Source organism: Trichechus manatus, unplaced genomic scaffold, assembly GCF_000243295.1.
Source record: "Trichechus manatus latirostris isolate Lorelei unplaced genomic scaffold, TriManLat1.0 scaffold00106, whole genome shotgun sequence".
NCBI lineage: Eukaryota > Metazoa > Chordata > Mammalia > Sirenia > Trichechidae > Trichechus > Trichechus manatus.
The window spans coordinates 5,309,082-5,322,383 of NW_004444042.1; the positions used below are offsets into that span (position 1 = coordinate 5,309,082).

General features: G+C 36.3%; 1 protein-coding gene across 6 annotated transcripts in view; it reads right to left on the reverse strand.

Moving 5' to 3' along the window:
• Window positions 1-13,302, reverse strand: part of SAMD8 (sterile alpha motif domain containing 8) — a 61,772-nt gene that overhangs the window by 26,993 nt on the left and 21,477 nt on the right. The window contains exon 1 of one of the 6 annotated variants that reach the window (XM_023737662.1): window positions 7,552-7,593. The exons of the other annotated variants lie outside the window; for them this stretch is intronic. The gene's annotated coding sequence lies outside the window, so the exon portion shown is untranslated. Of the gene's footprint in view, window positions 1-7,551; window positions 7,594-13,302 lie in introns of those variants that run through there. 6 annotated transcript variants of the gene reach the window in all.

Consider the following 13,302-nt stretch of genomic DNA (forward strand, 5'->3'; position numbering starts at 1 on the left):
TTCCAAATTATTCCATCACCATTATCTTCAACTCACTGTCCCCTAGGCTTCCCATCAAACCTTTTGAGTTGCTGTTATCAATTTGATCTCACAAAGATAATTCTTTTTTTTTTTTTTTGTACTTTAGATGAAGGTTTACAGAACAAATCGTTTCTCATTGAACAGTTCGTACACATATTGCCCTATGACAATGGTTAACAACCCCACAACATGTCAACACTGTCCTTTCTCAACCTTGGGTTCCCTATCACCAGCTTTCCTGTTCCCTCTCGCATTCTAGTCCTTGTCCCTGGACTGCTGTGCCTCATTAGTCCCATTTTGTTTTACAGGGCTGTCCAATCCCCAGTTGAACAGTGAACCTCGGGAGTGACTTCACCACTGGGCTAAAAGGGTGTCCAAGGGCCATATTCACAGGGTTTCTCCAGTCTCTGTCAGGCCAGTAAGTCTAGTCTTTTTTTGTGAGTTAGAATTTTGTTCTACATCCTTCTCCAGCTCTGTCCAGGACCCTCTGTTGTGATCCTGGCCAGAGCAGTCAGTGGTGGTAGCTGGGTACCACCTAGCTGTACTGGACTCAGTCTGGTGGGGCCCTTGGTCTTAAAAGTAAGAACCAACAGGATCAAACTGTTTTCAAGTAAGCTAACTGTGTACCACAACAAAGCTCAAGAATATTAATAGGAATACAAAAACATTTGGCACCCAACCCATAAAATTCACACTGTCTGGCATCCAATCCAACACCTTTTTAGCTCAGTAATCAAGTCACTTCCGACGTTCACTGTTCAGACTCATAAAACAAAACCAGACATGGGGCACAACAGTCCAGGGATAAGGACTAGAAGGCAGGAGGGGACAGGAAAGCTAGTAATAGGGAACCCATGGTTGAGAAGGGACAGTGGGAACCCATGGTTGAGAAGGGACAGTGTTGACATGTCGTGGGGTTGTTAACCATTGTCATAAAACAATATGTGTACTGTTTAACGAGAAACTATTTGTTCTGTAAACCTTCATCTAAAGTACAATAAAAAAAGTTTAAAAAAATTAATATTACCTATAATAAAGAGAGACTCAATCAATCAAAATAGATTCAGAACACCAATAACAGAATTAGCAGCAAGGAAATTAAGACAGTTATGATAACTGTTATTACTTAGGTTCAGAAAGTTAAACAGAAACATGGAAACATTAAAAAAAAAAAACAAGATCCAAATCAAACTTTCAAGGAAGAAAATTACAGTATCTGTAATGAAAAATACACAGAATGGAATTAAGGGCTGGTCAAGTATCATGAAAGATAAGAGTATTGAACTTGAAGACTTAACAATAGGAAATATTCAAAATGAAACACAGAAAGAAAAGAGAATTTTTTTAAATGAAAAGAATATCAGTGAAAGGTGGGACAATTTTAAGCAGCCTAATACATGAGTAATTGGAGTCCCCAAAGAAGAGAAGAATATTTGAAATAACAATGGCCAAAATTTTTCCAAATTGGTGAAAATTATAAATACACAAATCTAAGAAACCCAATGAACTTGAAACAAGAAACATAAAGAAAACACCAAGGCATATCATAATCAAATTGTTCAAAACCAGCAACAATGAAAAACCTTAAAAGTGATTACAAAAAACTGACACTTACATAGAGGAACAAAGATAAGAATGATAGCAGATTTCTTACTGGGAACAACATAAGCAGAAGGAAAATACTACCATATGAAAATATAAAATCTACAAAAAGATATGAAGAGCACTGGAAACGGTAACTACATAGGTAAATACATAAAAACTCTTCATTACTGAAATTCATTTAAAAGACAATTAACTGTTTAAACAAAAATAATAACTTGTTATTGTTGTTGTTAGTTGCACTTGAGTCAATTCCAACTCATGTTAACCCCATGTATCAGAGCAGAACTGCTCCATAGGATTTTCAAGGCTGTGACCTTTCAGAAGCAGATCGCCATGTCTGTCTCCTGAGGTGCCTCTGGGTGAATTCAAACTGCCAAATTTTCAGCTAGTAGTCGAGGGCTTAACCATTTACCCAACCCAGGGACCTAATAACAACATAAGGTAGGGTTTATGACATTTGTAAAAGTAAAATATATGTCAGAAATAACACAAGGTTGGGAAAAACAGACATACGCTATTATAAGGTTCTTATACTACATATGAAGAATGAAATATCTTTTTTAGTTAGACTGTGATAAGTTAAAGATTTATATACAGCTTATAACACCCTAAAGCAACTACTCAAATAACACAATGAAAAGTAACAGCTAATAAGCCAACAAGTGAGATAAAATTAACCAATAAAATAACTGAACAATAAAAAATATTCAATCCAAAAGAAGGCAGGAAAAAAAAAAAGGAACAAGGAACAAATAGGACAAATAGAAAACAAAAAGAAAGGCGACAGACTTAAGCATGATTATATTAATAGTCACATTAAATATAAATGTTCTAAATACCCCAATTAAAAGGTAGAGACTGTCAAATTGGATAAAAAATACGCTATCTACAAGAAATACACTTTAAATATAAAGATACGAAGACGCTGGTTAAAAGGATGGGAAAAGATAATACCATGCTAACACTATTCAAAATAGCTATATTAATATCAGAACAAGTAGATTTCGGAGTAGAGAATATAACCAGTGATAAATCTGGTCATTTCATAATGATAAAGGGGTTAATTCATCAAGAAGACATAGCAATCATACATAAGTATGCACCAAACAACAGAGCTGCAAAATAAGTGAAGCAAAACTGATAGCCCTGCAAGGAGAAATAGAAAAAATTCACAACTACAGTCAGAGATTTTAATCCTTTCTCAATAACTGATAGAACAAGTAAACAGTACTTCAATAAGGAAACAGATAATTTGAATAATGTAATCAACCAACTTGAAGAAATTAACATTTATAGAACACTCTACCAAACAACAGTAGAATATACATTCTATTCAAGTGAACACTGACCAAGAAAGATCATATTATAGGCCATAAAACAAGTCTCAGTAAACTAGTAAGATTCAAGTCATACGAAGTATGTTCCCTGACCATAATGGAATTAAATTAGAAATCAATATCAGAAAGATCTCTAGAAAATTTCCCAAATACAGTAAAACCTGCAAAAGCCCAAACCTGTGTAAGGTGGAAACCTGTCAGAGAAGGTAAACTTGAATATTTTCTACTAAAACAAGTGATAGAAAAGTGGTAAGACTGCACCCTGTTGAAGGTGGAAAACTTGCAAAACCTGGAAAAACAAGGCAACTAAATAATATACTTCTACATAACTCACAGATTGAAGAAGAAGTCAAAAAGAGAATTAAGTATGTTGATTTAAATGAAAATGAAAACATTTTAAAACTTACAGGATACTGCTAAAGCAGTACTTAGGGAATATTTATAGAAAAGAAGAAAAAAAGAAAGACCTGGTCAATGACCTTGGCTTTTACCTTAAGTTAGAAAAAGAGAAAATTAAACCCACAGTAAGTAGAAGAAAGGAAATAATATCAGAGCAGAAATCATTAACAAAGAAAACAGACAAACAATACCAGCCACCTCTTATCTTCAAAGCCAGCAACTACTGTGTTAAATCTCCTTCATGCTTGGAATCTCTTTCACCAGGAAAAGCCCAGTCCCTTTAAAGCTCTGGCCTGATCAGGTCAGGTCCACCAAGGATAATCTTCCTTTCTTAGCCAACTGTGCCATATAACATAACCTAATCATAGGAATGTTATCCCATCATATTTACAGGTCTCTCCCATTATACAAGGGCATGCGTCATTGGGGATCATCTTAGAATTCTGCTTACTACACTACCCTAATCAAGACAAAGTGGTATTGATATAAAGATAAATCAACGGAACAGAATCAAGTGGTGGGAGGAGGGACCCAAACCAGCTGCCATCAAGCCAATTCTGACTCCTGGTGACCCCATATATGTCAGAGTAGAACTGTGCTCCACAGAGTTTTCAATAGCCAAGTTTTTTCAGAAGTTGATCTCTAGGTCCTTCTGGGTATATTTGAACCTGGTACCTCTGGGTGTACTTGAACTTCCAACCTTTCAGTTAGCAGCTGAGCGCGTTAACCATTTACACCACCCAGGGACTACCACACATATATGGATATCTGATTTTCTACAAATGTGCAAAGACAATTTAGTCTTTTCATCAAATGGTGCTAGAACAAACAGATATCCATACAAAAAAAACATTAATCCATACCTCTCACCACATAAGAAATTAACTCAAAATAGATCAGAGACCTAATATAAAACCTAAAAGTATAAAATTTCTAAAAGAAAAACAGAAGATAACCTTTCTGACCTTTGGTTAGATAAATATTGCTTCAATAGCACAATCCATAAAAAAACAAATTAATAAGTTGGACTGTATCTGTCTAGGTAGGAGACTTTTCATGGTTTTAGCCTGCAAATTTCTACATTGTTGGAATCCTTTATACTAAGATATTTGTATACTAAAGACAAAAATATGTAGAAGCAATATTTTTACTGAAGAACATTAAAAAATAAAAATAATCTAAAAATTATCCCCCAGAAACTTATTGCTTGTAATTTGTTACACTTCTCTCACACAACATACTCATAATTTTCTATAAAGAGAAACTATACCATATAATTTGGTGTCTTCATTTTACTTATTATTGTATGAGTCCTGAGTAATGTCACTAAATATCCTTTGAAAATATAGTTTTGAAACTAACACTCTATTGTATGGTGATACAATAATTTGTCCATTTCCCCATTGCTGGCAATTGTTCACAATTTTATTACTATTACAAATAGTACCACAGTGCCTTAGGTTAGATTTCTAGAAGTGGAATAAGTGTGTCAAAGAATGTGAGGTGCTATTTAAATACTAACTCGCAGGTATATCATTAAAGCTTGATTCACATTAAAAAGCATTTCAAATAAAGCTTGGTACTAGTTCAAAATACTAATTGTGTGCATAAAGGAAACATTTCGATTTAAGATAAAATTTAAAGGAAGGTTATTCTGAAATCTTGAGCAATTAAGAAACTGCTTAAATATCAAAGGTCAATACTGTATTATCAAGGAACGGAGAGAACAGTTCACTCCTGAAGAATCTGGCTATCAACAGGCATTTTAAAAAAAAAAAAAAAAAAAAAACCATTGCCGCTCAGTCGATTGTGACTCACAGCAACCCTGTATGGCAGAGCATAACTGCCCCATAGGGTTTCTAAGGCCGTAAATCTTTAAACGAGCAGACTGCCATATCTTTTTTCCGTGGAACAGCTGGTAGGTTCAAACCACTGACCTTTCGGTTAGCAGCCAAGCACTTAACTAATGTGCCACCAGGCTCCTTACAATAGGCATTAGTCAAACTTAGTTCCAATCTGTAGATAACGGATAAACAAACAAAAGCAGCTGATTGTTTTGTACAATGTGGAGCAAAAGATACTTTATCTTTTTGGTGAACTCTGGTCAGAATTTTTGAAAACTATAAGAAAATGCAGTGTTCAGCACTAGTCAACTCTATTAGTAAATCTGTTTCTTTCCCATTAAATTTAGCTCACACTAATTAAGAGATTTCAGCAGCCTAACAGCAAAAGAGTTCAATTTATATTTTCTATGATGTTCTCATCACTATATCTGATGAACTGAAAAAAAAACTTAAAATAACATAAAAGCCTTAAATCTGGTATTCCTTAACATTAGCGTAAAAAAACCCATTGAAACCCTGGTGGTGTAGTGGTTAAGTGCTACAGCTGCTAACCAAAAGGTCAGCAGTTCAAATCCACCAGGCACTCCTTGGAAACTCTGGGGCAGCTCTACTCTGTCATATAGGGTCTCTACGAGTTGGAATTGAATTGATGGCAACAGGTTTTTTAATTGCCATGGAGTCTACATTAGCATAGGTACTCTTTATCATTGAGTCTTTAATAAATCCATTAGAGTGACCCAAATCTCTTCACAATCACATAAATAACTCAGTTGTATTCTACCACATTAAAACTGCAAGTACTGTATGTTAACTTTAACAAACTAAGCACAATCAGCCCATAACTGCAAAAGGAGAAAACTGTCAATAAACCTTTCCCTGTTCTGCCTAGTTGGAGCTATATGCTTCGTCCCACCCTACCTCTGTGACTCGAGGGCACCTAAGAACAACCTCTGTGACAGACCAGCTGCAGGACAATCTGGCCACTACTGGAAATGGTGCATTATCATCTATGCATCACCACTGACTCAGTGTCGGTGGTAGATATGATGAACTGGTACTCAGCATCCTTCCTGATATCCCTTTATTTGTTTTCTCCTACTACAGTGGCTAGAAAGCTACATCAATCTACAAATTAAAGAAAAAGGGGGAAAATAAGACTCTATCTAGGGGGTAAAACATATCTAGCATCTAGGGCAGCAGGAGAGCTCAGTGGGTTTTATTAGGTTATTTTTGTTTTTATTTTATTCATTTATTTTTAGCTCCTCTTTTTTATTATTGTGCTTTAGATGAAGGTTTACAGAGCAAATTAGTTTCTCATTAAACAATTAATACACATATTGTTTTCTGACATTGGTTGCAAACCCCACGTCAACACTCTCCCCTTATCAACCTTAGGTTCCCCATTACCAGCTTTCCTGTCCTCTCCTGCCTTCTCATCCTTGACCCTGGGCTGGTGTGACCATTTAGTCCTGTTTTGTTTTATGAGCCTGTTTAATCTTTGGCTGAAGGGTGAACCTCAAGAGTGACTTCAGTACTGAGTTAAAAGGGTGTCCAGGGGCCATACTCTCAGGGTTTCTCCCGTCTCTGTCAGACCAGTAAATCTGGTCTTTTTTTGTGCGTTAGAATTTTGTTCTACATTTTTCACCAGCTCTGTCCAGGACCCTCTATTGTGATCCCTGTTAGAGCAGTCAGCGGTGGTAGCTGGGCACCATCTAGCTGTGCTGGACTCAGTCTAGTGGAGGCTGTGTTAGTTGTGGTCCACAACTTTCCCTTGTGTCTTTGGTTTTCTTCATTCTCCGTTCCTCCAGAGGGGGTGGGACCAGTGGAGTATCTTAGATGGCTGCTCACAAGCTTTTAAGACCCCAGACGCTACTCACTAATGTAGGATGTAGAATATTTTCCTCCTTTCTTTTTTTTTTTTTTTGTACAATGATTTAATTCTTTTGTACAATAATTCAGCATTATTTGAAATAGAAAAGTTTGGAAGCCTTTTAAATGTCCATTGATGTGGAATCAGTTTAACAAAAAGAGTATTTTCCTTATAAACTATGTTATGTCAATTGAACTAGATGTCCCCAGAGGCCATGGTCCTCAGCCCTCAGCTCAGTAATTTGGTCCCTCAGGGAGTTTGGATATGTCTATAAGGCTTTCACGATCTTGCCTTGGTCAAGTTGTGCTGACTTCCCCGTACTATGTACTGTCTTACCCCTTACCAAATTACCACTTATCTATTGTCTAGTTAGTGCTTTTCCCTCCCCACCCGTCTCCTCCTTCTTAACCATCAAAGATTATTTCTTTTTGTGTGTAAACCTTTTCATGAGTTTTTTATAATAGTGGTCTCATACCTATTTGTCCTTCTGTGATTGACTTATTTCACTCAGCATAATGCCCTTCAGATTCATCCATGTTATGACATGCTTCACAGACTCATCATTGTTTTTTATCATTGCATAATACTCCACTGTGTGTATGTACCATAGTTTGTTCATCCATTCATCTGTTGATGGGCACTTAGGTTGGTTCCATCTTTTTGCCATCGTGAATAATGCTGCAATGAACACGGTACGCATACGTCTATTCGTGTGACAGCTCTTATTTCTCTAGGATATATTCCTAGGAATGGGATTGCTGGATTGTATGGTAACTCTATTTCTAGCTTTCTAAGGAAGTATTTCGTTTTTAGAGAAGATGATAGGAGATGGAATTGAAGAGCCTTCCCTAAAATATCAATAAACCAAGTAGCATAGTCATTTTTAATTACTACGGCCTGTATGTTTAGTACACAGTAAGTTCTCAATAAGCATTTATTAAATGAATATGTAAAAAAGAAAGCAGCAATCAAAATAATTTAATAATTCACTCAATTCTGTAATGCCCTAATGTTTTCCTTAAAATATTTTTATTTTAACCCTTTACTTACTATATACCTAAGGCTAAAAACAAACCATTTTTCTACTACCCGTAAGGCTATAAGACTTCCTTTTTCTACATAGATGACAAATTCAATTCTGAAGATGTCAATGAGACTAGCTAATCATTTTAAATTTAAAGAAGCCCAAAATAGGATAAATGAGTATTTTCATAATACGATGAAAAGTACACTGAAAACAAGATCCAGACGATTGTTGGGTAATCTGTAATACAGAATATGAATATGGAGGAAAACAGGGCTTCTTTATTATAATAAGTGTCAACTTTTGTTAAAAGATCCTTTTGCAGATAGAAATAATGCATTTTCCTCAAAATCTTTCTGAAAATCTGTGCTAAATACTTAGGTTCCAAAACCAGGTATATGCGTGTATTAATAATGCAATCAAACCGCTGAGTAAAAAGCAAGTCTTTCTACCTCAGGCTTAGAACTATTCATTTCCCTTAAACTTTGTAACCACCACCAGGTTACCAGCTCAGTATTCCTATGTACCACTCCTAATCAATAATCTTCTTCCTCCCTGCATGGGTAACCATGAACCTAACTTTGTGATAATCCCTTGTTTCTTTTATAGTTTTGTTATGTAAGCATGCATCCATAAACAGTACAGTTTTGTCTATTTTTGCATTTTATATGAACAGAATAATACTGTACACGTTCTTTTAGTCTTATGCAAAGTAGACTGCAGAATTCATTTATTATTAAAAAAAAATCTGAACCAGATTAATCTTGGAAAAAGTTTAGAGAGGCTGTTAAATTGATGAAACAGACTTACGATTCAAAATAATACAGGAAATGTTAAAAAGTCATTTAATTTGTCCATGAAGACAGACACAGTGTATATCACCTACGAAGACTTAACTTGACAAAATGGGAAAGAAAGTATATTCACCCAGAACAAACAGAGCCATTATCATATCCTTTAAAGAAAGGAGACAAAAGTACATAATGTTCCTTGGAGTGAACTAGTTAATCCTTTTGGAACTCTAAGTCTCAGAAGGACTGTTTATTTAACTTCTGTATGATGAGTACAATGATATGCCCAGGATTATCAGCTATCCCATCAACACCTATTGTAGGAATACAGCAGGCAAGATGTGCAGGTACAAGATATTTTGTGTCTGCAGAGTTCTGTTCCTTAAAAATAATGTTTATGTCCTAACTTACAAACTCCTTAAGTTATGAACTGTGTTTAGTGCATTTTCAAGAAGTAACAACAATAATTACATTAGCTGACACTTATGGTACTTACACCAGGAACTGTTCTAAGTGTTTTGCTTATATTCTCTCAAATAATCCTCACAGCATCCATATAGAGTAGGTACTATTATCTTTCTCAATTTACAGGTGAGACAACTGATACAGACAGATTAAGTAACTTGCCCAAGATCACACAGCTAGTAAGTAGTACAGTCCAGTTTTCAACCCAAGCAATCTCATTTCACAGTCCATGTTCTTACCTACACTACACTGTCTTATGCAAGCTTAAGGGCTCTTGTACTTCTGTAAGAGCTGAATCTGGTAAATATGACATATTTTCTAGTTATCAGCGGAGGAACTTATCAAAGGCCTTCAGTTACATTAGATAAACATTACACTAATTAGACTTCCTAATAATGGAAGTTCTCTGAATCACAAACTTTATACCGTTCAGTGTTAAACATTTACTAAGTGTCTCTTATAAACAGATGCCAGATACTAAACTAGGCACTGGGATTACGAACAGTCTTAAGATTCCTCATATGTTACATTGTTCACCTAGTAAAGATCTATTGTGTATATATTATATGCAGGATATTGCACTAGGTAACGTGGCACTTACCTAGGTGCATCTCACACAGATTCTGCCCTCAATAATTTTATAGTCTCGTATTCTAGAAAAGGGATATTAAAGAGTCATTTAAAAAGGTAAAAAGAATTACAGCTGCTAGTTCTTTACGTACACTAACTCACTCAATCCTCATAACAACATTAATAAAGTGGTTACATAACTTGGTAAGAAACTGGAAAGTTAAGGGAGTTGGAAAGAGAGATTATTTCCAGTTGGTGAGATCAGAGAAAAGTTCTTGGAAGTGACATTTGAGCTGTACCTTAAAGGATAGGTGAAATTCTGTGGACAGAGATGGAGAAACACAAAGTACACTAGCAGAGGAAATTGCATGAATGAAGGTATGAAGGCAGGACACAACAGAGAACCATTATTCATAGAGTGTAGGTTGAAAATATAAATTGGGGCCAGATGACGGAAACCTTTAATTGTCAATTAAAGACAATCTGTAGACAATGGGGAGCCACTGGGGATTTCTGACCAGGAGAATGACAAAATCAGAATGTGCTTTAAAAAGAATAATTGTCTGAAGTATGTAAAACAGATTGTGAGGGTTGCAGCCAGAATGCAAAGTAATGACTGACCTAATTAAGTAGAGGCACTGAAAGGAAGGATGAAGGAAATACTACAGCAGATGAAAAGATACCACTGATTAGAGGGGACAAGGGAGATTTACTCTTCACTACATATACTCATTTACACTCTTTAAACTTTCTGACAGGTACATCTGTTCTCTGGTTTGTTTTTTATGTTTTTTCTACATATATTCCACATTGGATACTGGAGAGGCCAACAACCCGGAAATGCCAACGGGTGCAAGGAAAAAAAAAGAACCCTAAGAAAAGCCTGTTCTCGCCAGCTAAAGGACCAGGAAAGAGGCAGCCTAGCAAGGTACAAAACTTTTAGACAAAAACTGCTCTATTCCAGACAAACAACATATAAAAAACTGTGGCCCCATCTTTATCCTCATCCCCACCAACAAAGGCCAAGTGGAGAGCCTAGATTTCTACCACTGTTAGGCTGTAACAAGGCACCCAGCACCTCTGCTCCTGCCGAGGTGGTGTCAGAGAAGGCCTAGTAAGGAGCCAGGGCTGTCATCAATGCCAGGCAGTAACTAGTCCCTCCTCCTCCTCCCACATGGCGTCAGTAGAGACCATGTGGAGAGGCTGGACTTCTACCTCCACCTAGCAGTGAAGAGGCACCCTCCCCCTCACTGCTGAGGTGCTGTTAGAGGAGGCCTAGTGGAGAGTTAGGACTATTATTACCACTGCTCAGTGGGAAAAAAGCTTCCCTCCCTACAGACCACATGGGGAGCAAGAACAAGGTGCCTCTACCCTTCTTAGTCAGGTTGGCATCAGTGGAGGCCTAGTGGGGTGTCTGAACTCTTGTCCCCACCCAGCTGTAATAAGGACCCTCTCCCCTCTGGGTGTCAATGGCAGCTGAGTGGAAAACCTAAACTTCTACCTCTACCTGGTAGTAAAGAGACAGCTCCCCCCTTTATCTACCAGAGCAGTGTCAAAGGATGCTTGCTAAAACACCAGATTTAACCGAGATCTAGAGTCTTACAACATAATACCCAAAATGTTGAGGTTCTAAGAGAAAATCACTTATCATACCAAGAATCAGGAAGATCTCAAACCAAATGAAAAAAGATGATCAACAGATACCAACAATGAAATAACACAGATATCAGAATTATTTGACAATGATTTTAAAGCAGTCATAATCAAATTGCTTCAACAAGCAATTATAAACACATTTAAAATAAATGAAAAAAAAAAGTCTGTAAAGAAATGGAAGACATTAAATGGAATTTTTTATAAGTAGAAAATATAATAACCAAAATAAAAAACTAGAGGGGTTGCCTCAACAGCAGAATTGAGAGGACAGAAGAATCAGTGAACTTGAAGACAGAATATAGAAATTACCCAATCTGAACAACACAGAGAAAACAGATGGGGGTGGGGGGTGGGGAAGCAGAGACTCAGGGACATGTGGAACCATACAAAAGTTCTAACACTCATGTCATCTGAGTCCCAGAAGGAGAGGAGAAAGATGGTAGGGCTGAAAAAGCATTTGAAGAAATAACAGATAAAAATTTCCTAAATTTGGCAAAACATATAAACTTACACATTGAAGAAGCTAAGTGAATCCTAAACAGGATAACCCCAAAGAAATCCATGTCAATATACATCATAGTCACAACTGTAAAATTTGACAGAATGAAAAAATTGAAAGCAGCCAGAGAGAAATAACACATTACTTGTAGGAAAAATCAATTCAAATGATGGTCAATTTCTCAACCAAAACCACTGAGGTCAAAAAGAAGTAACACAACATTTTCAAGTGCTGAAAGAAACTGCCAACCCAGAATCCTATATGCAGCAAAAATATCCTTCAGGAATGAAGGAGAAATCAAGACATCCTGTGATGAAGTAATAAAATTTGTCACCAGCAGAGCTACCCTAAAAGAATGACTAAAGGAAGTTCTTTAAACAGAAAAGAAATGATGAATTAGGGAACATCAAAAAGAAATAACACGGTAAACAAAAATACGAGTAAAGACAATAAGCTTTCCTTTTCTTCAAGTTTTCTAGGTTATGTTTGATATAGTTGAGACTAAAATTTTAACGTTTCTCTCAATGTTTATAGAAAAAATATTTAAGATAATTACCTGATAAATAGGAGAGGATAAAGGGCTAGTAATCCCTGGATGGTGCAAACAGTTAACGTGCTTGGCTGCTAACCTAAAGGTTGGAAGTTCAAGTCCACACAGAAGCGCCTTAGAAGAAAGGCCTGGTGATCTACTTCTGAAAAATCAGCTACTGAAAACTCTTTGGAGCACAGTTCTACTGTGACACACATGGGGTCACCATAAGTAGAAAATGACTCGATAGCAACTGTTTTTTTTAAGACACTTCACTCAAACTGGTAAAATGTCAATCAACAGACACCAACGAGATAACACAGATATCAGAATTATCTAACAATGTTTTTAAAGCATCCATAATAAAACTGCTTCAACAAGCAATTAAGAACATGCTTGAAACAAATGGAAAAAAAGCTTAAAGTCTGTAAAGAAATGGAAGATATATAAAAAAGAAACCAATGGAAATTTTTAGAACTAGGAAGTACACTAACCAAAATAAAAAACCAGTAGCCTTTGAAAAGGTATGTACAGTCATCCCTCGGTATGCACAGGGGATTGGTTCCAGGACCCCTGTGAATACCAAAATCTGAAGATGCTCAAGTTCCTTATATAAAATGGCACAGTATTTGCATATAACCTATGCACAACCTCTCGTAGACTTTAAATCACCTCTAAAAACAAAAACAAAA